Consider the following 27019-nt stretch of genomic DNA (forward strand, 5'->3'; position numbering starts at 1 on the left):
AGTAACAAATCCAGATATTATGCAATTTACTCTGTGGAACATCTTTTCTTGATTATGTTTATTAGAGAGCTCCTATCCAAAACCTCAAATTACCCTAATTTGAAACACATTAGATTTTTTTATTGTAAAATACTAACCAAAAGAAACTAAATCTTGCAAGAGCAAGATGGAATCAAATTTTTTTCCTCTAAAGATAAACAACTTTCACTGCAGTTTGAAAACAAGAGCAGGTCTTTAGCTCTTTCAAGTGCTCTATATCCTTTAAAACATTCAGGGCCTGGTCTTGCTCACACTAATTCCATTAGTACTGAATTTCAGGACTGCATCTTTCCATTTTCCCTCCACACACAGTCCCAAAATTTTCCTTTACTCCTCACTCTTCTATAAGTACTGCAGAGACATGCAACAAGTTTATTTTCTTTCCAGCCTTCTGTGAATTAAGTCCTTCCACAAAATATAGGATTTCCTTGTATATTGCACTTCAAACAACTATTAGTAAACACAGCACACAGCAATTACCATGAAGGAAAGGCTAGAAGATCACTCTGTGCTGAGAATTAACTCACTTTTCCACTGACTTTGAAAAATGGAGAAAATACTGCTCTCATTTAAAATTAGAGAAGCTTAAATAAGGAAAAATTTGGTTCTTGGAGCATTTTATTTTCCACTTTCAAAAGGAACAAACACAAAAGCAAGTTTCTGTTACTTTCTCTGATCATGTTTTCCTTCTATAAGCAACCTTTGACCAAATATCTGAGCAAATTAATACCATCAAGTTAGTTGTTTGTTTCCTCAGAATCCACTTCTCCAAAACAGCTCATGAATATCAACTTCCCAAATGAGGCATAATTTGAAAAGGTCCAACTTTGAAAGAGCTACTGCTCAAGATTTTAATTTTTATTAACAGTGCTTCTAACCAACATCCTGTCAGCTTAGCTATACATGTAAAGAAGATTTAAGAAGTAATTTATTTCATAGGTATGGGAGAGAAACATTAATAGATGGAGGGTGTTGACTGAAGTGAAGCACAAACACTAGTGAGCAGACATTATGAAAGTGGGTATTTGGACATTTTGTTCTGCCTAAATTCTACTCCACTCAGCACTACAGTATGCAATCATCTTTCAGCTCTAAAATTAAACTGTTAGTTTTCATCTTGTCTCCAGATGGAGAAGCAAATAAAATAGAGTATGAACACTACTTCTGACATACCAGGTGGTGGTCACAACATATTCAGCTAGAGAAAACCAAATCAAAGAAATTATGTGAAACATAATTTTGTATGTGAAACAGGGTACAGGGAGATTTGCAATGCATTTGCTGAGACTCACCCTCAAGCTAGGTGAACAAGGGCTGTATTTCAATCAGAAATATGCATTTTTGTAGTTTCACTCTGACTAGCCTTGGCTATTCAGTTTCTACTCCAGAGTTTTAATTAATAGTTCAGTTATGCTAAGCCCACTCACTGAGCACTCCAAGTTTGGCACTGTGTTTCCCTGGAAGTCATTGCACAGAGGGGAGAGCAGGTTGCATTGCCAAGGAGCTAGGCTTGAGCAGTAGCAGAAATGCTTCTGCAGTATTAGAAATGCATCAGAACGCAGGCTCTGTGCATTGCATGTTTCTTTATGTATAGCCATTTCACCTTTGAAACCTAATTTAAATCTTTAAGGTACACACAAAAGCTCAAGGTACAGATTTATGCCCCCAAGCTATGTTCCATGCACTGCAGACTAGCTGACAGATACCACTCAAATTTGGCTACTTCCTCTACTGAATTAGCACTCATAATTAAGAAAAAAATAAATCTGTTCTCTGCTTTGATCATCCTAAAGTTAAGTGTCTCACAAACCCATGGACTAGCAAGGGTACACTCAAAGTCCTCCTCCTGTCTGTTATCATACAGATCATCACTGTGTTTGACAAGTGACCAAAGCCCAGCCATGAGGGAACAGAGGGAGATGATACTAAACACAAAACTAGAAGCAGTTACACCCCACCTGAAAGCCAGATCTTGCCCAGATGTCTGATCAACTAGCACTTGTGTGAGGTGGAGTATATTATTTTTTCCCCCTACCAAGACTTCCTTAGTGAACTGATGAGATACTCACATTTCTCCATCCAATTTGAGATTTAGCCTATCTTACGAAGCAGGGTATTAGTCTAAGACCAAAAACTCAACATGATGAGAATGATGCAGTAAGCCAGTGCGAATGTAATTCATGCAGAAAGTTGAAGCAAATGCTAAAGAAAATAAAAACAGCCAGCAAAGTGAAACTTTATTGACCTAGGAAAGGCTCATTCATCACATAAAAAGTTCAGCATAGAAAACATTAGCCTTCCTGACCTGGAATCTGTGATAAGGTCAGGATCCCTCATTTAGGGATCTCTCAATGACAAGTCCAACTACTGCAGAGGTAAGATTTTATTAGTGCTACTAAAAGAAAAATACCTGGAATTGGGTTGTGCTGGTGCAAGCACACTTTTTGACTTAGGAATCCATGTGGAGTCTGAGAACCAGATCTTTCAATTACAGAAGTCCACACACTTGTCAGACTTTGGAGCAAAGTTACAAGTACAGTTGAATAATTTTGTGACTTTCATAGTTCTGTACCACAACTTCAACCTATTCTGAAAAGCATACAATTACACATACCTCAAAAAGACAAACCCAAGAGTATTAACAGTTCCTCACTGACACAGCAGTATATCCAAAGGTAACATCAGGCATGAAAAGAGAATATGATGCAAAAGATTTCAATTCATTTCATATCTTAACAGCATTCAGACAGCATCATAAAGCCATATACAAAGATGGGATACTCTGACACCACGTGAGCCTAAGTACACATTACAGTTAGATGAGGAAAACAGATCACCTTTAAGAGTGTCTGAGTTGGTAAAGTCACCTTTTGAGGACTGTGCTTGCCTTCACTTCAGGGTATAAAAATACCCTAAATACATCAAATGGTTTGGCTAAGCATATAGTTTATCAAGGCTAAATTACTGAAATACATTCCAAGTCATTTTTTCCACTGAAAAAGCAAAATTGTTGCTGGTGATTTATTTACATGGATTCCTAATACAAATATCCTGAAATTCCCTAAACACAAGGACAAAGACTTTGCTTATATTCTCCCAGAAGTATAGGCACTCTGTATGAACACTCCAGATAGTATCTACGCAGAGGGAAGGTCGCAGGTAATACAAGGAAAAGTACTCACAAATTATGAGAAAATGTAACAAGATAACACAGCATAAAAGAAATACTACACTTCTCTCTTCCACAGGCAGTTTGAAAAGGAGCATGGATTAAACCTGATGAATCACTCTACCAGGAGATAAAGTCCACAGACCATGTCACTTTGTTTCAGTTTAGACTTACCTTGCAATTGTCTAACCATTTCTTCACTTTGAAAAACATCACCAAGATAAAGGTGCTCTTAAGATCACCACACAAAGCACATGTTTATGTTCTGAAGAATCATACAGTACTGTCAAATACAAATCACAAACAGGCAATTGACTCTTACCTTAAGTACAAAAGAAATGTGATTTCTCATCCTTTAAATCAGCTTAGGCACTAAAGAATAATTCCATCTACTACTCAGAAGAACAAAGGGAAATGGGGTGATTTGGGGCTTGGCTCATGCAGTTCCTGAATGACCAGAAAGCTATTCCAATGAACATACCCTTTAAAGTGTTTGGAATAACCAACGTGAATGACAGAAGTGTAGCAGCACCCCTGAGATGACAGAAGAACAACACACTAGTAATTGTTTTTCTCCTTTAGCCCACAGACTGAATATCAGCCTTGGACTCCCCTTTGGTAAAATATTGGTAAAAAAAGCACAATCAGGCATTCTCACCCCTCTGGCCTAAGTAATGACAGGTACAGGAAAAAAGCACCATCTCTCTCATTGGAGGATGAATCTGTCACTGCTGTGGCAGATATATTTATACCCAAGAAGCATACAGAGAACACAACCAGGTTAAACTGAGAGCCTCTGAAGAGTCAAGAACCAAATCCATGTATCCCAAATCCTGTAAAAAGGCATCAGTTTACTTCAGCTAGGGTAGGAGGATGCTTACAAGATTATTATGAATAATCTTGTTAATACCGAATAATGTTAATACCGAACAATCAGGGAATTAAATGTTTGTTCTTTGCCATTTCTTAATTCACACAAAAGCCATTTAATTTATGAAAGAAATACAGTAAAAACGGTAAATACGTTAAAATTAGATATAGATTTCTGAACTCTGAAATGAACAACAGTCTCACACAAATCTGCTTTATGAAATGATGATGGCTCCTTGGGATGTGAAAGCACAATACCAAGCAATATAGATGCTATATAAGAGCATAAAAGAAGAAAAAAATGCAAATAACCCACACACACCATCCCATAGAACAAAAACCCTCATGGTAATCAAAAAACAGTAAAGCAAACAATGCTAGTATATATAAAAAAAAAAAACAAAAAAGCACACACTGTAAAATTGAAAATTTACATCAATTTCTAGACAAGTGTGGCTAAAACTTCTGCAATAAACAGAGCTCCAACCAACATGGAATTGGCCTTTTCTGCTGGCTGTAGATTGATTTTCTTTGGGCTTATCCTTGAAAGCAATATATCTTCCTGAATGGATCTTTTTCAGTCCTGTTCTCAGGAGCAGCAGATTAACAATTTATCAAGGCTCTCCAGTAAAATGAAACTGCTTCAGCTTTAGCTTCATTCAAAGGATGGGCCCTTAGAATTGCTGAGACTTCAACACCTACTTGAAAAAAGAAGTAAGACCATTGAATTTTTGATCTGAAATTCACTAATGACCTCACAAATTCACTTGCCCTCACAAATGTGTTTCTGACAGCTGATACAGGGAGTTTAGAATCATAGAATCGTTTAGGTTGGAAAACACCTTTAAAACCATTGAGTCCAACCATTAACCCAGCACTGCCAAGTCCACCACTGAACCGTGTCCCTGGTTGCCATCTTTGCATGTCTTTTAAATACCTCCAGGCATAGTGCCTCAATACTTCCCTGGGGAGCCTGTTCCAATATTGTCAACCTTTTCTGTGAATAAGCCTTTCCTAATGTGCTACCTAGACCTGAACTGGCACAGCTTGAGGCCATTTCTTCTTGTCCTGTCAATTTTTACTAGGAGAGACCACCACCACCTCACTACAATCTCCTTTCAAGCAGTCAATAAAGACTGACAAGAACTCTCATGAGGCTCCTTTTCTCCAGGCTAAGCACCCTCAGCTGCTCATCATCAGACTTGTGCTCCAGACCCTTCACCAGCTCCGTTGCCCTTCTCTGGACACTCCAGCACTCCAATGTCCTTGCAGTGAGGGGCCCAGAACTGGACCTGGCAGTTGAGGTGTGGCCTCACCAGTGCTCAGTACTGGAGGAAAATCACTGCCCTGGTCTTCCTCCCCCCACTATTGCTCAGAAAGCCATCAGCCTCCTTGGCCACCTGGGCACATGCTACATAACTGAAGTTTGGCCTACATCTCTTACACATTTTGTTTCTACAGTTCAGGTGCAATTTCTAAGATTCCTAAGCTGAAGATATGTGGCTCTTCAATAATTCAATAGTGGAACACATTTAGAAAGAGGAAAAAAAAATTAATAAGCATCTTTATACACAGTCTACAACTGAGTACTGCCTACATCTGCACAAAGCACAGAAACTGATTTTAGAAACAGCTGATCTAGGTAATACTCAGATGGGGAAAAGCATGGGAATCCTGTTTTGGGAAAACAAAACAGTGTTTTGTTTTTGGAGAAGCAAAAAACCCACATATGCTATTGAATATTGGGTTACCAATAAATAACTGATGAAAAGGAATTAAAACTGAAACTGTCTACATGCAATGGCATATTTAGCTACAGGGATATGAGCACCACACTTTTAGACACGTTAAAACCTTAGCCTATCATCTTTGCCATGCTAGAGCAGGAACAACAGTATTAAGGAACAGAAGGGTAACCCATAACACCACCAGAAATCAATATTCCACTCATCTTCAGGTCATTATGAAGAGAGAGCATGATCAGAAAAGTCAGGAAATTAAAATTGTCATCTTCCCCATTTCTTTAAACAGAGCACCAGGACAACCTAAATGGTGCTGAGAAGAGTAAAGAAGAGGTACTAAAAATCAGGAAGAAGCAACCTGCAACACTTTCCCAAGGGACAGTTTTACTGCCAGCTCAGCACCCAAGGTCTCACTCTTACTTGCTGAGCTTTTTTTACTGAGCACCATGATACTTGCAATCCTGGGCTCTTCCCCAACAGAGTTTAGCCACCCAAAACAAAACAGGAAAAAAAAACCCACACTCCAGAGAATGGAGGTCTGGAGACAAAAAATGGACCCTCAAGCTCTTAGCTTGACAATTTAGCTGAATTTGGCCATAATGGCAGCTCTGCTACTTGAATACTTGATACACTGCCCTACACACTTAAAAGCAAATGGTTAAAATTAAATAATAAAAATAATTTCAACCAGACACCTTGTTGGAGGACATTAAACATCATATACCTGGGCAGACAAATATAGAGCTATAAATCCCACCCAGGTGCATTATTAGTGACAGGTCACATCTCTGAAGATCCTATATCCCAGCTGCAAGGCTGCAATGCTCACAAGTCCCCTGTCAGCCCTCAGGTGGGGTTTATCCTTTCCCCTCCTCTCTTCCAGCTGCATTAAACCATCTGTGCTAGAGCGAAATGGCTCCCTGCTTCTGATAGATTGCATTTATGGCTGCCCCTGGAATACACTAGTTGTACCAAAGGGATGTCATTTCAGCATCTCCATCCCTTACAATGTTATTAGCATCTGGCAGCTACTGTCTGTCAAGTGCAAGAAAAAATGGGTACAAAAACATATCTCTGAAACACAAAGATAAGCTGTAAGATGGTGGGGATTTTTTAACTAAAAGACAGTTTCTGAGGTTTCTTCCCATAAACTTACCAGCAAAAGATTTTCACTTGTAGAAACAGAGGTGAATTACAATCAACTCTGAGGTAAGTAGGTACTTCGAAAGCAGCACAGAGAAAGTTCATGGAATCTGTTCTCTACCACATGCGGAACACAGCCCAGTGGCTGCGGAAATGCCTCAGCCTCCAGAGGCAGGGGGCCTTGGCCCAGTTCTTCAGCTACAGGGAGTTGTCAAATCACTGAGAAAAGTCAAGACTCCCACAGTTAAACTGCAATTTCATCCCCACCACCACCATTCTGCATACATCTCAGTATACAGCAGTAGCTCCTTTAAAATTGTCCACATTTCTGCTTTATTTGTTCTGTTTCAGCCCTTTGACTTCTCTCAAAACCACAAGAATAGTACAAGAGTGACCAGAGCCAGAGCCAAATCTAGGCTGCTGTGCTTCCCAAGAATGGGACATCCAAGAGGACACAGCAACTCCAAGTCAGTGAAATTCACACTTCTGCCAATAACTGAAGAGTTTGGTTAATAGGGAAAGAATCACCTTATTTGTCTTGATGCAATACACACCCTTTTTTGAAACCTCTTCTCCCACAACTTCCTGCTGGAGAGATCCTGCAATCAATATCTATACAGCACGCACCAAAAAAGCCTGTCCAAAATGCTTGAAGGACAAATGCAGAGGATCAGAGCTTGCAACCCCATTTACAGAGCAGCAAGTTCCACAGAGAATGCATTGCCAAAACTACAACATTTCAGACACCAAAATCTCTACCTGTTGTAGATAATGTCTTTGTGCCACTGCTAATCAGATGGAATGAGAATTTCATTCTCTGGAGAGAATGAAAACTCTCTCCAGAGTTTGAAGAGTCAGAATACTTTAACTCTTGTTATACATGCCCACGAAATACACTATTTTGCTTCTATCTTCTTTTGTCCTCACCCCATAAAAGTCTGGATGACAGTGTAAGGCATAGGCTATTTCCTACCATCAAACTCTTATGCAAAATACCACTGTCTCAACACCAAGCACATATACTCAGCTGCCCAGGGAGAAGTTTAATCTCCTCAATGGTTCTAAAATGGTAAACTTTCTCTTAAGTCCTGTGATGGCCACTCTGCCTCACTCAGGCAACATGATTTGAACCTATGAGTTACAAATACACTTAACCAAATACTCTGACAATGCATTTTGTTCCCAAGAATCTCTTATGTTCCCAGAGGTTGCACCTCAGACTCTAAGAAAAGGTGTTCCCCATGGAGGCTCTGCAAGCACTCTCCACATCAAGTTTGTTCTGACAATGGCTCTATCCCACCAAAAGTTTGTTGAAAATAAAAGTCGCTTAATACTTCTGACTATATAGGGAAGGGGGAAAGGAAATTAGCAGTACCCAGGTGGTCACAGGTCAGAGGAGTTGTGAATGGCCAGTTTTCCCTCCAGTGGCTACAGAAACAATAGAATTTCTTCTATAATGGACAGTTTGAGGACTAGAGTCCTCACATTATAATATGATTCACATTATAATGTGTAATGTCCTACACATTATTGCGCAGGCAATGTTCTTTGCCTGAACCCACTAATTGTAATGTTCACATGTGGCACATTTACATGCACATATTTGTGGGATGTCTCTCATATCTCTTCGCTAAGGTTTTCCTTATTTTGTCTTTGCAAGATGCAACTGTGAATATATAAAAATCAAAAAAACTGCTGATAGGATATTACCTTTTTTTTGCCCATCCCCCCATAAGCTTATTCTCAAATGAGAAAGCTCAGTTAACCTGATGGAAAAGAACACCATAACAGGATTTGATCTCACTTCCTTTGATATGTGAAACAAATACAGTTATTCAAGGAGACTTTGAGAAACACTTATGGAAAATTACAGGTGATGAATAACCCACAGGAAGACTTACTTTGTTCCCTGAATGCAATACTGAAAATTAAAATAATAGAAAAGAAAGGCTACTAGATCAAATCACATTTTGGTTTCTATATTCATTCCAATTCCCATGATGCTTTCCATCTGTTTCTCCAAGCTTTGCTTCATCAAGTACAAAAAAAAATGTGGTGAATCCATAAGCAGGTCAGATACTGTAACTGTTTTTTGTTCAATAACTATTTCTGTCACAAATTCAAAGAACAAACCCGATTTGCCTGGCTCATAAACACTGTCCTGCTGCTTTCCCATGGATTAGCCACACAAACAAAGAAAACAAAAATTTTCCAAGATGAATATAAAATTAGTATTTTATTCTGTTGAATTATATTTTTATAAGCAACTAAGAACCAGAGCAGTGCCCATTCCAATACAAAACAGCTACTGCTGAGAAACAGAGAGCAAGGAGCCCGGGACCAGTCCTTGCCCTGTTTTTTGGAAGAAATGGATCCATCAGGCTAGAAGTAACTGTGGGGCTTTACAAAAAACAGCATAAAATACATGGCATGTCCTACCCTGTCTGACAGTTAAGAACTCCTTTGTCAAGAGATTTAAATTAAAATTTTGATTTTAAATTAGAAAAATTTAGGCCTTTAATGTTTGTTACACACTAGTGCATGTACTGTACATACTTCTGGTGTATCTGTCTTTATTAAATAATCACATGAAAGACTGTGCAACGAAATTTCCACTGCTAGAGAACAGAAATCCAAACATGATCTGACCAAGTCATATATCATTTGCTTGTAATAGATCCAATATACAACTCCGACAAAGTCATCTGTTACCAAGCTTGTGCTGAAGACTTCAGGGATAACCTTCATCACAGCAGTTAACGGCGCAAATAAATCTTGTGATGAAACTCACAGAAATTTTTTTTATCATCATTTTTTTAAGAAACATAAAATACAACAATTCGAGGTTTCCAAAAGGCTTTCACAGAACAGTGCATGGCTACTGGAAGGAACTTAAAGATACAGTCCCTACCACCTTCTATTGCACAAAGTCTACATCTCTCCAAGCCATTATTTTGTGATAGTCCAGAGATGATAGAAACCACAGATAAACACTAGGCAAGGGCATCATGTGTGTTGTGTGGCTTTCTCTTAGTGTGAGTGGCAGCTGGAGACAGTCATTGCCACAGAACCCTACTGCTCCTTTCTAACTACTAACAAGTACGCTGTGAGCCACAGCTCAGAAACCACTGCCAAATTTAAACCTAACAAAGGCAAAAAAGAATTTAACACCGTGCTGTTATACTAAGCATGCTCCATGTGTTTAAGATCTGTGATCTTAAGACAATGAACTATGTAATACATTACATAGATCTGCATAAAAATAATAAACTCAGCTTAGCAGAATCAGTACTGTGTGTATATACACTTGACAGAAGTCTAGTCACAGATAACTAGCAACACAAAAATCGGGCAGCCAGCTCAGTCTAAGGTAGCCAGAGAAATGCTAAGTCACATTATGCCTACATCTCCTGACACTACTGATGCCTCTGTTCCCAATTCAGATTTTAACTAGCATTGTGCAAAACTATCACAACAAACTGCAAAGCTAAAGGAAACTGTAAGGGATAGACAGGGGTTGTAAGGGTTAACCTTGGGGTTGCAAGGTTAAGTTATGGAAATCATTTAGCTTTGCTCAAGCCATTGCCGTTCCATCAAGAGTCCAAAGCAAAAGGTATCCTCTTTAAGTTAGTGTATTTTCAGATTCTTTTTTATCACAAACCCAAACAAACTGTGTTTTGAGCAGCAAACCAGATGGTTTTATCATCTCTCCCTGCTTAAGATTCTGGCCACAGTAAACAGACCACAGAATCATTTTCTTAAAGCAAAACAAAAGCAGGCTGCTATTAAAAGAACAAAGGAGTAGGAGCCTAGATCTACTCTCCCTTCAGAGAAAAAATTTATTCCCTAGTTTCATGTCTCCTACCTGACACTCTGCTGCCAAGTTAGAAAAGTTGAGCATACACTTTAAAGTCATTTCCATTTCAGAGGAAACCACACAGCCTCACAGACACATACACAGACACAAGGGATATCTAGTTTTATGTGAATATTGGTTTTGTTATGTGGGTTTATACACAATAAGTAAAATCCCACAAAAAATAAAGGCACACACTATCCACTGCTATGCAGTCTTATAGTGAAAGGCAGCAGCCTGAAGCAAATGAGACACATCCCTTTAAGCAAAGTTATTTACAAGGTCAGCCATAAAAATAATTTTTGTTATAAGCCATTTCAATATTAAAAACTGAAAACACTGACAAAAACTTCTTACATGAAAATGGGTGAAGTCTCCAAGAACACATAAAATGTTAAGTCTCCAGACTGGCATTCTTTAGCAAAACACATTTCAAATCATTCTTCTTATTAATGATTTAAGATCTAAACTGGGAACATCCATCTTGTTTCCTAGCCCTAGCTATAATCAGAGCTAAAATGCGTGTCAATGGAGCAAAGAACACCAGTTGCCACTTCACGTCAAGGATGTTCCAACAGTGTCTCTCACTTTAGAACTTAACCCTCTCAAAAAGAAGAGTACTGAAGTGAGAGATATTTAGTTCTAAATTGCAGGTTAATATAAATTTGCTGTCTGTGATTATATTCAGTACTCTTGAAGAACCCACAGCTCACAGAAAACTTCCACAGAAAGATGCTATGAGCCAGAAATCATGATGCAGAAAGCTGCACGTTTGACTGCATGATTTAGTTTCAGATTAATCTTTTACATGCCACCTCTAACCAACTTGAAGCTTCCCATTCAAGGAAATGGGAATGTTGGGTGCTGGAGTACCAGCCACCAGGATCTCCAACCAGTTCAGCAGAGACTTAATTTGAGAAGGATGACCTCTCTCAGATGGTTGACAACTTTCAAGACGTTTATCTCTCAAATTGATGCTAGTCCAAACAACAGCAGGATATGCTGGATGGCGTCTTCTCCAGCTGCACACCGGCAGAGCCCAGAACAAACCGAAGCGATGTGTGACTAAGGCTATGATGCTTTGGTTTTGTGAGGAGCAATGAATATAGCCAAGCATTTGAGAAAAGTTTTGTAAGCACTTTAAAGGAAATGCAGACTTAGTCATAATCCTGCTTAATTTACTGCAAAATAGTTCTTTTGATTTGTCCATACACACACACTCCTCCATTAGGGGGTCAGGATTCACATCATACTGACATATTTCCAAGGCTAGTGCTAGTGCTTACTCAGATGTGGTTTTCAGTTAAGCAAAATTTGATAGCCAGTCAAAAGCACATATGTAGATTTACTCCCTCACTTATGCAACCATTTATTACAGGGAGAAACAAAGTTTGACCCTTAAAAATTTCAGAGCAATTTTTAAGGCTACAAAAATAAGAAACATCTAACAAGTGCTGACTAGCAATAGGTGCAGTATTAAGAAGATATTTAATAGATCAAATATGACATTGCATCAACAAGTTTGATCCAGAAAATAGTCTCTAAATACTTTTCTTGTATTAATTCAAGCCAGGGTGCTAACTCACATCAGATATAATCTGACAAATCTACTTCACAATTTTTTAGTGCATATCAACTATGATTCTCTTTTAGAATTTATTCCATAGTGCTTTGTCAAGATTCCAGCTCGACAGAATAATTAGCATGTTGACGATATTTGATGTGCAGAGACTAATTCTAACCCATGCTGTGTAACAAAGATTGGCTAGAAAAGTCACTTGAAATAGTTTTTGGTATCTGACTGGACTGAATTTTTAAAGCACTTCCAGCATGAGCAATCATGCTTAGTAACTCCAAATAGGATTTCCGAGAACTGCTATGGATGTGATTTTCAAATTAAAGTTGCACTTAAGCAGAGAGCACAGTTACTGGATTATTTCAGTGTCCAGAGACAAAGCAGCATCATCTCATGATATTTCATGAGAACTATTAAGAGCAACTTCAATTTGAGTTTTGGTTGCATATATGGAAAGAAATAAAAGGAAGAAGAAAGCTTTCTATATTTTCAGCTGCCTCTATTTTTAATTGATAGCTATTTTTTCAGAGTTTTGGTGAAAAGAGCTGTTTCCTGTTGAGAGTAAATCCAAATTCCTTCAGTTTTTTTTCAAACTATTTACATATAGAACTATCTAGTGAAACTATAAACTCACACCACTGTACTGAAGTCAGACTGTTAAAGAAGCAGAATTGCTAATACTGCCTACTGAAACATTAAATTTCAGCGTTGAGTATTAAGTGAGCTGAAGTGGCAAAACACTGTTAGAAGCTTTGCTAACAGTCCACTCCTGCCCAGCAGGACCCACCTTAGGTCCCTTGGTACCTGGCCAGTGCCAATGTAAGAGTGACTCAGGAGCTTGGATAGCTGTCTGTGCTTTCTGATGTCTTCTTCTGGTTAAAATCCTCAATGACATCTTCCCAGCAGTACTCTAGTTCTTGTTTCAATTTCCCTCTCAAACATTGATCACTCCCTCTGCTAGTGCTACAGAGAACCAGTACTGTCAACTCCAGCTGCTTAGTTATAATTCTAGATCTGAAGGGACCTGAGTTCAGTTGACTGATTTTGTTACCTTGCATGGTTGCTTCCTTACTTATAAGTATGCACCTAAAATAAACGAGGAGTAAATCCAAAGAAGGTCATCTTTGCTGTTTTGCTCTCCAAGATATGTACAACTGGAAACAACAACAGGAGGAAGCTTATTCCAGCAGAAAATAGTAGGAACCCCATTAAATGTTTAACAGCAAAATATATCACAGCAAAGACACACGCTGGAAGCTATCATCTTTAATTCTAGAAAGAAGAATTCATGGAAGCCTGTCTCTTGAAAACTCCAACACTGAAAACTGAATTTATCAAACTAGCAGAAAATATTAATTGCTGAAATTTGAATTATAGTATATAGAACAACACATAGTCTTGTGGGAACCAATACCCAACAGAGAAAAAATAGTGAAATAAATTAAAATTAACAATTCACAAAATATTTTGATATGGTAAACATTTTCCAATAAGGTGAACAAAGAGAATTCTGGCACCTGAGTAAGAATTTTAATCCAAGGCACTGAGGACAAAAAAGGGAATGACGCTCTCATTCAAAGACATCTACCAGCCATGTCATCTCCAGGAGTGGAGAAACGCTGCTCAAGCCTAAAACAGCAGTGCTTGGATCTGCCACTGCCGGATTTAAAAAAAAATAAATGCAGCTGAACCACTGCAGTAAATGGTTTCTAAGAAAACCAGACAGAGCAGGGAATCTCACAAAAGGTGGCTTGAAATAACCAGGTGACACTGCTCTTCCCAAGACAGAAGTTCTCTTTGCTATCTATTTCTTCATTACTTCTCTACCTTCTAAAGCTGATACTACCTTGCTCCCTTTTCAGAGGGACTGCCAGGCACCGTTGTGTATCAGTGCTGGAGAACAAAGCCAAAGGAAAAGGGACAAAGCAGCAAAAGCAGCTCTACACCCTGATCCTCCCTCCCACTGAAGTCACTCCGAAAAACAGCCATTTGCTTCCCCGGGGGGATATTTGACCACAATAAACTTGCTTATATTTTTCCAAGTTTCCAGAACCTCCATTTGGTCACCATTCACACCTATGTCAAAAGTACAGTATAGTCCTACTCCTTGTAATCCATCAAATCATAGGAATTTTCAACAGGACTATTGCAATCACAAGAGTTGCTCTCTGTGCTGCACAGCAGCTGTACTACACCACCAATATTCCTGGGTGTTTCTGTAGAAATAGCTGAATGCTGCAGACCCACACCGAGAACCACCCCAGGCAGATGATGCATTACTCTGCAAGAAGCCCCAAAAGACACAAACAAAGTAGAAGGAATAAAATAAACAAGATTTTCTGTGACCCTAAGGATGGGATTATAACTTCCTTTTTTTTTAAGCTTGAGCAGGAAGCCTTTCTAAATTACATTTCTTGGATTTTATTGTATTATCTTCATGGCACAGTTATTACACATTAAAGGTAATGACTCTCTTCTGCAAGTAACCTAATATTGAACATGATTGATAACCCCTATCTGGGCTTTAGAGAATGCTGAATTTCCTAAATGGAAGGAGGGAACTGATTTGGATGAGGTGAATAGGGAATAGCTTGAGTGGATTATATGCATGCATATGAAAAACCAACTGCTAGGTTTTCATTAGAACACAGTATTTTCTTGAAAATACTCACTAATGGCAAACAAATGGGAAAAAAATTCCCAGATCTTCTATTTGTGGGTAATTCTGCTCAGACTCCAAACATATATATTATTGTTGTTCTTATCCATTTGATAATTTTGTAAACACACACAACACAAAGACACACAGTACCTACATGTGCGCACACACATTGATGAGAAATTCAGGGTCAGAATTTATATTTCAAGGGAAACATGTCCATTTTGATTTATCTTGTTCCTTTAAATTATGTTTGTGGGCTGGAATCACTGAGCAGATTACTGATGCTTGATTATCTTGAGACACTCTAAAGCACCAGGTTTGTTCAGGCACTAAAGAAGACATGGGGCAATGTGGGGTGGGGGCTCAATAGGGGTGGGCATGCAGAGACTTTCACTGCTTCACAGGCAAGACAGAACAAAGTGTCCACACTCACAGAAACACCTTCTCTGCTAGATCTAATGACTTCTGTCCTTTTAAGACTGGATTAACCATTATCTCCAGTGAGCAAGAGGCGAAAACAAACCTAGAGTCTAAGGTGGAACTGCTTCTTCAGAAACTGACTACTTTTTCTCTCACACCTGATGTTAATACGCAAAGATTTGCCTTGGTATTCCTCAGGCCCTTGCTCATTCCCACCGTAGTTTTCTGACTCTTTAGCCCATCTACTTAGTAATGAATCATCTCATTGCTCCAGCAAACCTGGTCAAGCTGTCTTGGCTACATTCATTACATTGCTTTTAACTAGGGGAGAGGGAAAAAAAAGGCCACAAAAAATATTTTTTAAAATAGCAGTTAAATTAAAATGGTTCAATTACAGAACATAATTGTTCCTTTGTGAAACAGAAAAGGTATTACTTGAAGGTGTGGGATTTTTATTTTTTGTTTTGTTTGGGTTTTACTTTGGTTTGGTTTTTAGCGGAAGTTAGACCAAAAATCTGATAATCCTTAAAAGGCACTATACAATCAGTTAATAGCCTCCTAATCATGAAACCAGAGCAGGCCACTGACAAGAAACAGTCTCTGGTGTAACTGCAAAATACATCTGTGTTTCTAGCTGCTGTTGCACTTCTTTGGCAAAGTTGTCCTATGATTTTTAAAGCTATTTTATTCATTCAAGCACTCACATTGTTAACTTTACCCTCAAAAAAAATACCCCAAAATACAGTACATTAAACACAAAAAGTCCCTAGAGAAACTTTAATCTGGTAGAATCTGACTGTCAAGGCTTTGAGAAGTGCATTTTCCCTTGTTGCAGAAGCGAAGAACATTCCTCTTTTCTGCCCAGCAGAGCAGGCATGGGGGAAAAGGACACAGAAGATTACCTGGAAGTTATTCCTTTCAGGCCTGCCATTTACCAGAGAAGGAACCACCAGCTGCTACTCATCCTTCCTGAGATCTCAGCAAGCTCTGGGAGAGCAGCAGGGTGGCTGCAGGGGACAAGAGCATTTGCTAGAGCTTGTGTGGGCTCAACATGGCAGTACTATCAGGATGTGGTAAAGGCTATTTTAGAGACATTGTAACAAACTTACAGAAATTCTGAACCCCCTGAATTCCCTCCTCACACAGACACTGATAAAATGAAACATTTTCAAGGTACATTTTAAAATTAAAGTGTCATATTATGGATGTTGGTATTTATCATGTTAGTCTTTTGATTTTGAAGGCTTGGCAACTCTTGTACTTGACATTCTAACAATCAGGTTGTGGAAAGGCTTTTTTCCTACTTTGAAACTGCTTCCAGTAACAGTTTCCTGAGATAAGTCTCCATCAATAATAGCCTAGAATATTTCTCCTTTCTTCTTAAACTTGTTTCAGGCACAAGCTGGGGCCTCTATGACATAGGATATTTTCCAGATTCAAGAGCCAATAAACAGAACAAGCTCATGTATTCAAATACTGAAGAAGGGAAACAATGAAAAATAAAAACAAATCAAAAAGCAACTGCTTGGAACTATGGAGAAGGAAATAAGTCATCAGTTCAACAGCTCTTGACATTATTTATTCTCTCATTCATGTTACAAGGGAGGACACCACACAAAAGTGGTTGAACAACAACCCATGACCTTCAATAACAGACTCAAGGAAGAAGTTTTGTCCCATGCAAGTTCTGTAGATTGTCCATTTTCACAGACATTTTTGCCTATCTTTCAACACAGTAGTTTTACATCTTTACTGTGCCAGTAGTATCTTAGAACACATCATGCCCCCTAAAATAAAAAGGTTCAGGGCTTTTTCTAAAATATACTTAAGAGCAGGAATTCTCACTTTTTCTTTTTAAACTATGTCCAGAATGAATACTGTCTTCAAAACTTCACATCCCAATAAGTCCCTCAGAGGAAGGCTGAGGTCTGAAGCCCAAAACACCAAATGCTTTGGGTTTACCTACAGCAGCCCCCTAAGCAGCCAAGTAGTTATCTTTGCAAGCAGATCCAAAGAAATCAGTAAAGCATGAAGCAGGCAAGAGATACCACACAACATATGGTTTGCAGTTTACCTGTAAGGCTAAGTGGAGCTTAAAATGGAATATTTGTAAGCAAACAGAACGAACAGAGAATGTTATCCCATGATAATGAAATTTACTTCAGTGACTGAAAATCTGTCTACATAAATGATATGCAGACTGCTGAACTAAAATTTATGCACAATGACTGAAATGCAGTCTGTAGCATTGGTTTAAAACTACAGCATTATAATTCTGCAATATTTCATCCTTTTGTGTTTTGTTTTTTTCCTTGAACTGCTCTTAGAATCATTTTTCTTGACATAACTTGTCCTTTTAAACTTGACTAACCTCACTCTTCTAGACTGTCTTTCTGAACTTCTATTCCAGTGCATCAAAAGAGCAACACATGATCATGGCAAGAAATCTGCTCAAACCATACTCTCACTACTCAACTTTGAAACAAATATATTCAGGTATAAGTTTCTGAGAATTTGTTTTCTTCCTACACAGGTTTTAACGTGGTAAACTCTATACAAACTTTGCTGCATTTAGCTTCCCTTTCTATTAGCTCAGAATCAGCCTTACACTACAGTGAAGAGCAAAGCAGTCCCCAGCTCACCTCCTTACCAGAGAAGCAAGAAGTAAAACTACCTTCACACACACTCAAAAGGTACAAAGAAGCAGTGCACAGAAACAGGGAGATCTAAACTATCCTCTAATATGCTGCTAGAAATTAATCTGAAAAAGTACATTTTTGCAGTACTAAAAATGTCAACATTCAAAAAAAAACCCCCAAAAATATCAAAGCAACAAAATAAAACATCCACAGCCACCCATTTCTGCTCCTTGAGAAACCTAAGCAATACTCAGCCCCAATAAAAATAAGAACTATTTCTGAATGCAAGTCTTTCCCAGCAAGGGAGAAACAGAGGAAATAAGAAAAGTTACATACAATAGAATTCTTTTTCCCCACTTCAGATGCAAATAACTAACCTACAAGAGCCTGCAGTGATCAGTGCAGGACATTCAACTAGCTATTGAACCTCACAAGTTATTTCTACTCCTAGATCTATTATTAAACTTAGTGTCTGAAGGAGTATGTATTGGGCTTGCAATATCCAGAGTACATTTGATGTAGTTTGGCATATATTTCATTCATGTTAAGAACTACTGTAACTTTTGAAGTAAGCCAGTGTATTGTACATGACTTGTAATTTTGGGAATAAGGGAAGAAAACTAACCAAAAGGTTACCAAAATTAGCTTACCTCACTAAACTCTCGTTTCCCAAAATGATTTGACAAATGCCTCCTTATCATACACAAGCAGCATGTTTGTGGGCAACTGAAAGCAAGTAGTTGAGCTCTCAGACTAAAACAAGTGATGAATGATAAGAAAGATCTTGGAAAGGGGTTAATCTGTCTTTCTGACAGCTGAGTTAAGATAGGGGTCATTGAAGTCTCTCTCGATCCTACAAATTAGCCTTACATTCTCAGACACAAAATTTCAAGGTTAAATCTACCAAAGACATTATAAATAGCAACTCCATAGAATCCTTTATGGAGTTTTAAGTAGTTTTCCTACCATACACACAGAGCCCATCTACAGGCACCTTCTGCTGAGAATTATTTTGACTCATGGTACCATCCCCTGTCCCCAGCTTACTATCCCAACCAGGAAAGTTCAGACACATCCTAACCACCTCAATGTATTTTCCACTCCAACAAATCAGTTTTGAGGCCCAGTCAAGCTGCCCACCTGAATATTGAATGAAAGTAAAGAAAGATTCAAGCAAAAACTCAAACTGAAACTTGTCTGGTACACACGAAACAGGGATTCAGAGCTTGGAAGGAGGAGTCAGAGCAACCTGGAGACATGCAAGCTGGGGGACTTGCAATAAATAGTCATTTGTGGATCATCCTACTTGGACAGGGAAACACAAACAGTAAGTAGGTTCAAAGGCTTTGAGCTGCTAAAGAGGGAATTACTGAAATCAAATATTGATAAATATTTCTAGCTTTTGCAGAAAACTGCAAAAGGAACCCTGAAAATACCAGTTAAACAACTTCTTTTCAAGTTTACTATTTCTTAACATACTTATATACAACATCTCTTGCTTGTTACACTTTTCTCAAGAATGTTCTGAACTCGAACTTTATAGGAGGAAACAACATAATTTCAAATAACTGACTTCAAATCAGCTTTTTATTATCCTGTTTCTCACACGCCAGTAGTTCTGTTGAGAACTGTCAGTACTGACAAGAACAAAACTGTACTTCATTATCAAACAAAGCTCCATGCAGGGTATTTGTATTTTCTGTAAACACAATACCTTCAGCATGCTCTCTGATTTTAAAAGATGTATCTAAAACTCACAGGTTCAACTCAGACAAAACCCTAGACCTTTATATTTATTTCTACTTCATTCTCATCACCCCTTCTTCAAGAGGTTACAAACAGGAATTCTAAAAAAATATGAGATTCCATAAGAATGGAATGCCATGAGTCACATTTTTAATTAGCTTGATCTTTTCCATACAAGGCATTGCCAGCATCTCACAGATATCCCTGAACCACACAAACTCATTTTACAGCTACTCTGTAAATCAGCTCTCAGATCCCTACACTTTCCTTGAGGAAGTCAAACTTATCTTCAGGACATGTTCCAAGTATAGAGTATGTGCATGGGTACTTACAATTGACTTAGAGCATTCCTCTTCTCTTTTCTTAAGATCTATCTAGAACTGTAGCAGTGGAAGAAAATTCATTAAAAACCATCTCCTGCACTGAAATCGTGACCTTTTCCTTTATCTAATATTGAAAGCCAAACAACCTCATTTGCTTTAGAAAAAGGAATAGACACCTAATAGTTCCAGAGTGATTTGCTTTTTCAAATGCCAACAGGCATTCTGGGGTAGTAAATAGTCCCTGATGCTCCCCAGTGCCACATCTAGTAACAGCGGATGACTTAGGAACAAAGATTGGTTTTGTTTGTTTGGGATTTTGTTTTGGAGGTTTTTGTTTGGTTAGGGGTTTTGTTTGTTTTGTTGGCTTGGGGTTATTTTTAAATAAAATCATTACATCAAAATAATATTTGTGCTTAGTAATCAATACCAGTGTTCCTAACACAGGAGGAACTAAACCTTTTCCTATATAATCAAAAGCCAACTGATCACTTAGTTCTAGATATACTTCCTACAGTCACACTACCACAGTAGATCTTGCTGACAAGAAAATATATCTATAACCTAGACTTCTGCGGAACATGTAGATTTCTCAAAAGTAGAAAGCATGCCAGAATTGCTTCAGAAAAAAAGGGCTAAACCCAGCTGTGGGTTTGCTTTAATTTGCTTGGCATTTGGTTTTCCCTATAAAAGGAAAAGCTGACAGGAGGTGAGAGAAAGGAAGAAAAAAGAAACCCACCAGATATGTGAATTGGTGCTGTGATGGTCCTGGGAGAGCAATCTCTCAATGAGTTAGGTAACAAAAAGTCCAGATAAATCCAATATTTAATATGGAGTGAACTTTACAATGAAGATACTGTGTACAGTTTAATCTTCCACATGTCCTATTTCCACTCCTTACTAACAGAGAAACAGAATTTGATGCACAATTTCTTTTACATGTGAGGGGCCACCAAAGGTGTCACACATTACACCAGCTCTTAGTCCCAGTTTTGATTCTGACTCTGCATGGCATTATCCATATCAATTCAGAATATTCACCATGCATGTGATAGGTGTGCCACAGGCACTGTGTGACTTCCACAGCATCCATTCTACCAACAGGCTCGTCCTGAGCCTCAGCATCTGGAGGCTGCACTGCCTATCTGCCCTATGGATACCTGAGAGAAGATAGATAACAAACATGGGAAGACTTCCTGCTAGCAGTATCAGATATTGGGGTCTCCACTCAGATAGGAAAACACTTCACATTTGTTTCCTGGACCCAAGTGTGTGCCATTACCATTTGTTCTGCAGCAGAAAGAAGACTCCAGGAAAACCACACAGCATAACACGCCAGTCAGTACAGACCATCCAAGGCCTTTATTACCACCTTTTCAACCTCATCAGCATGTAAATAGTGAATGAATTGCTAATTTCTCATTTATTTCTAGTTCAAAAAAAAACACTGTCAGAAAAGGTTTTTTTAGTAAAGGTTGTTGAAGAAAATTAATCACTAAGTAGTAAAATATCTTGGATCAACAAGGAACCAGAGAAAAAGTAGACAATTATCCAGTACAGCAAAAGATCAGCTGTAAGGTTTGAGGTCTGTTGGCTTATTTTAAAGTATATTTACCTGCAAGTGAATGTCCAGAACCACATTTGCTGAACATTGTCTCTTGCCACTTTGAAAACTCAGTTGCAGAACCTGTACATCCTGCAGTTTGGTAGCTCAGCATGAAAAAAGTGAAGCCTAGAAAGAAGTCTGCTGCTAATCAAGCAAACTTGGAATTACTAAAATGAATGTTAATCCTAACCTGTTTATTCTTTAGGTACTTAAAACAGAAGAAAGAGCTTTGATCCAGCTCCAAGAAATATATTGTTGTTTACATAGAGCGTCCAATATGTTCAGCCATGAGCTGGAATTATTTCAGAGATTGGATGCATATTTCACAACTCCTGCTATTAACACTCAAGATTCTTCTGGCTCAGAAATGCTGGTCTGTCTGTCTTGCAGGTAAACATTAATTTACCTGTAAAGAAAACAAACTAACAGCTACTGCCATATCTACTGAAAAAACTTTTAATAATAACTTCTCCAGAGTGTCAAGACATGACTGGTACCAATGACTTTTAGAAGGTATTTGAGTACCACAAATAAAAAAAGGTGGACTGAGCTTAGTAACTATTGTTTGGAAAGCTGTATTGAGAAAGTCTCAGACTGGTTTTATTCCTTTCTTTAATTCTATGAAACATTCAATACAATATGATGGAAACAGATACTTCTTTTAAAAGCACACCTGGAAGATTGTTAAGTATTTTACTGTATGGTTGGTACCTTGGGGTGTCAGCCTTGAACACACCTTCATATTGTACAGGAACTGGTGGAAGGCTTGACACCCATCTATTCTCAGCAGGTACTGGCATTTAGTAGAAGCACAAAACATTAATTGCATCAGGAATAAAATGAAGGACTGCAAAAGAAAGCTATTCCCTTTCTTATCTAATCTAAACCAAAGCAGATTTTACTAAACCAGAAGTGGTGCTTTCCAAAGATTTGGGGAAAATGCAGTTCTTACTTGCACCAGACAATATATTCTGGTGCAACCACAATCTCAGAAATGAGGGTGCCCCTCTGGGCAGGGCCTTGCACATTTTCAGGACTTGCCATCCAGTTCCCACAGCAAAACTGAAATTTGGCATCTTGAGTCAGGAGACATGAGGTTCTATTTCCTCCCTCACCACGCACACAAGTCCTAGCAGCTGTACAGCTGTAAGACCAGCTTGCACTGGGGCCACTCCCCTGCAGAAACTGATCTTTCCTTTTCCCCGGGAACACTGCCCCTTTCCTCTCCACAGTCCTAAACACCAGTCAAAGCTAAATAATTGCTTTGTGCCTGCAGCCAACTAATGGAAAGCCTAGAAAAATATTTTTAAACTCCCCATCTGAGCACAGGAGATGCATGATGACTTGACCGCTATTCTTTGCTTTTTACAGTTTGCTTATAGCAGGAAGGAGTTCACAAGATTTAGCCAGACAAAACAAACAAACCAGAAAAAATACATATGCTGTTTCCACCTCTTTAATCACATCTAGTGCTGTACCTTTTAAGTTCTTAGGTGGAAAACTCTTCCTATTACTCAGTCTTTTTAAACTTGCATATCAACCATCTTTGTGGATATACAATTACGCAGCATTTCATGTACTCACTTTGACACTAAAATGCATCATAAAGCACATTACAACTCTCCAGTATCCCAAACATATCTTACCTGACATTCTTACCATCTATCCTGACAACCACAGACAACAGCCAAGAAGAGATTATGGTTTAGGTCAGACTACTTTAGAAGTATTTTATTTACATTCAGTTAACACAACCATACAATAAAAATTTTAGACAAAACATCTTTGGCAAAGATTTAATACATTCAATGAGTGCATCCTTTTGCCACCCTAGAACATGCATTTCAAGCTTGGCTTTGATAAGATAGCTCATAAACTCAATATTCCCAACACAAATGAAGAGTATAGACACAGAAGAGAATCAGGCAAACTTAAAAGTTTGTACTTAAAAACAGAAATAAATAAATCAAAGGCACAAATCCTAGCTGCTCAAAAGCCACTTCAGAAAAATCATAGAACCATAGGAAGGTTGTGTTGTAAGGGATCTTATAGTTCATCCTGTTTCAACCCTCCTGCCTTGGACAGGGACACCTTCTACTACACCGACTTGCTCAGACCCCCATCCAACCTGGCTTTGAATAGCTCCAAGAATGGGGCATCTACAACTTCCCTGGGCAACATCTAGTGCCTTACAACCGTCACTAAAAAGATATTTTTCCCAATATCTAATTTAACATACTCTCAGTTGAAAGCCATTACTCCTTGTCCTGTCACTACATTCCCTTGTAAATAAGGCTCTCTTCCCATCTTTCTTGTAGATGCCCTTCAGGTTCTAGAATCCTATAACTGGGTGACCCCTAAGCCATCTCTTTTCTAGACTGAACAATACTAATGCTCTCAGCTGGAGACCCCAAATCAAGATGCATCACTCCAGGTGGGGTCTCACCAAAGCAGAGCAGAGGGGATGGATGCCCTCCCTTGACCTGCTGGCCACTCTCAGATGCAGCTCAGGATACAATTGGGTTTGTGGACTGTGACTGCACCTGGCTGGGTCATGTCCAGCCTCTCATCCACCAGGACCCCCAAGTCCTTCTCCCCAGGGCTGCTCTTCATCTGTTCATCCCCAGCCTGTGTTGATACCAAGGGTTTCCTCAACCCAGGTGCAGTACCTTGCATTTGGCTTGTTGAACCACATGGAATTCCCATGGGCCCACTTCTGAAGCTTGTCCAGATCCCTCTGGATGGCATTGCATCCTTCAGGAGTGTCAACCACACCACTCAGCTGGGTAGCATCTGCAAATTTGCTGGAGGTGTACTTGATCCCTTTGTGTTTGTCATCTATTCCCTCTAAACACTTGCTCAGGCAAGAACCTGCGCACACAGCCTTGGCAAGGAGAGAATGATGTCCTTGCCCTCAATGTCTGTGCCAATGAAACACTTAAGGTTTTAAGAACAGCTGCTGAACTTGTGGATTTGACTTTTCAGTTATTGCATAAGATGGAGGTCAACAAGAATTTAAACAACATAATTTAAAAAAAGAAAGGCCATGCTGACCTCTTTTACTTCTCCAGCCAAACACAGGATGTCTGTTAGATTAGCCATGGGGCATGCTGCTCGTTAAGTACCCAGTGTTTTAACACAACATGCTTTCATTCTGTTATAAACACTTAATAGCAAGCACACATCCCAAGACACAGTGGAAGAGCTCCCCTACTGGGCTGATTGCTCACCATTCAAAAGCTTACAAGCCACTTGAATTAACTGCTAAATAAATCTCTATACCTACCCCTTTACCCCTCCCACTGTAACCCCCAGTGGCTGGCAGTAATCCAAGCCAGAGCTTGTATTACTGCAGAGCCCAAGAACCTCTTCAGTTCATACCCATTCCCTCTCTCCCCTCCCTTCCCTCATCCCAGCTTAGGGCTGATCTTTTTGACTGAGAATATGAAATGTTGTTAATAAACTGATAACTTCCTGCTTCTCCAAGCAAGAAAGGGAAAGAGGGGGAGTATCTGGAAAACAATAATCACAAAGTGTATTTGGAAAACCACAGTTGGTGAAAAACACTTGCCTTCTTTGTACTTCAACTACCAGGTGTTCTCTGAATTTCAGTTGAAACACAAAAGGTTCACCATAGTGTGATGCAAGATGGAGAGCCTGTTTGCAAAATAAATGCCATTTAACAGATCAAAATCATACTGCAGATTGAAGCTATGTAAGATCTCTCCCTTGCACTGCATCAGTGTCTTTCGAGTCCCGCTGCTTTTTGTACAGTTAGTCATGGTGCATGAAATAAAGTAGGAGCTTAAGTACTTCCAGGATTGACAGCTAAAATTTCAAAAATATTTTGTCATTATCTGATGCCTACTCAGATCTTTCCACAGCCTTCCTTCTGCATTTACACTAATCTTTGGTACTTTTACCTAAAGCATGCCCAGTATAAATGGAGGCCAAGCCGCAGTACAATTTGTAGAGGAACCCAGAGGAAAGAAAATCTTCCAGGTGTGTCACCGAGTTTCCAGATGCTCTGCAGTGTGTTAAAAAAGACAGGAAAAGCATCAAGGAATATCTCTGGTCTTAGCTTCAACTGTCCCAAGACAGGTGTTATCAACAATACTTTAAAGAATAACATGGCAGCCAAACAGACAAAACATAGAAATTCAAGACTAAAAGGTATTACTTTCTAAGCAGCTCTCATGGATGGATTCCTCAACAGGCATGTTCTTTGGATACAGTTTATTATTAAAATAGCACATACTCCTCATTTATTTGAAATCCTTCTCACACACTACTTGCCCAGCATGCATTTTAAAACTTCAGTGATCGTTTCTTTGTTAACTGTTTCATATTCAGCCACTAAATAGGAGTTAAAACATAGCATTAGAACTATAATTTAAAAAATATCACACCAGAAACACAGCCCAGCTAGAACTTCTGCTCTAATTAACTAACTGTATCTTGTTGAGGAAGATGCAAAGCACTTCAAATTCAGTCTGATGTACAACATATAATAAGTCACTTTCCCCTTCCTGCAGTGACCAGCCAGTCCTAAAAAATGAGGACCAACATCACATAGCCAATTTGAGAGCATTTACATCCCTGCCTACTGCAGCCACAATAACAGTTTATTTTATAAAAAAAATTCAAATCAAAATAAAGGAGGAATATCTTCAGAGATTGTTTCAGTATTTTATCTTTATATGCTCTGTAAGTTATCTGCTGCAAGCTCGCTGTAAGCTTGTTCTCATTTTTGTTTCCTTTGTATTTCAATGGTTAGGAAGAGATTGGCCCAAGAGGTAGTCTTTGGTGCTGGGATACATTCAAAAAAGCACTGTGAACCCAGGGCAAGGCAAGTGCTAGGAATGCAAGCACAAATCAACTACTGGATGCAGTTCCACTCTGTTCTTTCAGTTTTCCCCACAAAACCACAAACACTGTGAGATACCCTGTTTCTGAAAGCCCCCTGACCAAATCATCTGCAGACAATTAATACATAACTGAAATTTTATCTATTTCCAAAGTACAATAGAAGCAAGCTTGGTATGTCCCAATAGAAACACAGGCAAGGTTTAACTCCCCTACAACACGTGAAATCCCCCCTCACTGCCTGTATTTCCCAGTAACTGACAACATTGAAATTCAAGACATTGGTTAGCTACCACTTTTTGCAAACAGCAGTAATAAGGAGATTAATATGACATAGTTAATAAAGCTGTAAACAGAAACTCAGT

General features: G+C 38.8%; 1 protein-coding gene across 3 annotated transcripts in view; it reads right to left on the reverse strand.

The window, feature by feature from the left end:
- Positions 1-27019, reverse strand: part of KIF26B (kinesin family member 26B) — a 277653-nt gene that overhangs the window by 207926 nt on the left and 42708 nt on the right. Inside the window, exon 1 of one of the 3 annotated variants that reach the window (XM_086878163.1) lies at positions 16380-16501. The exons of the other annotated variants lie outside the window; for them this stretch is intronic. The gene's annotated coding sequence lies outside the window, so the exon portion shown is untranslated. Of the gene's footprint in view, positions 1-16379; positions 16502-27019 lie in introns of those variants that run through there. 3 annotated transcript variants of the gene reach the window in all.

Source organism: Cyanistes caeruleus, chromosome 2, assembly GCF_971803275.1.
Source record: "Cyanistes caeruleus chromosome 2, bCyaCae1.hap1.1, whole genome shotgun sequence".
Classification (NCBI taxonomy): domain Eukaryota; kingdom Metazoa; phylum Chordata; class Aves; order Passeriformes; family Paridae; genus Cyanistes; species Cyanistes caeruleus.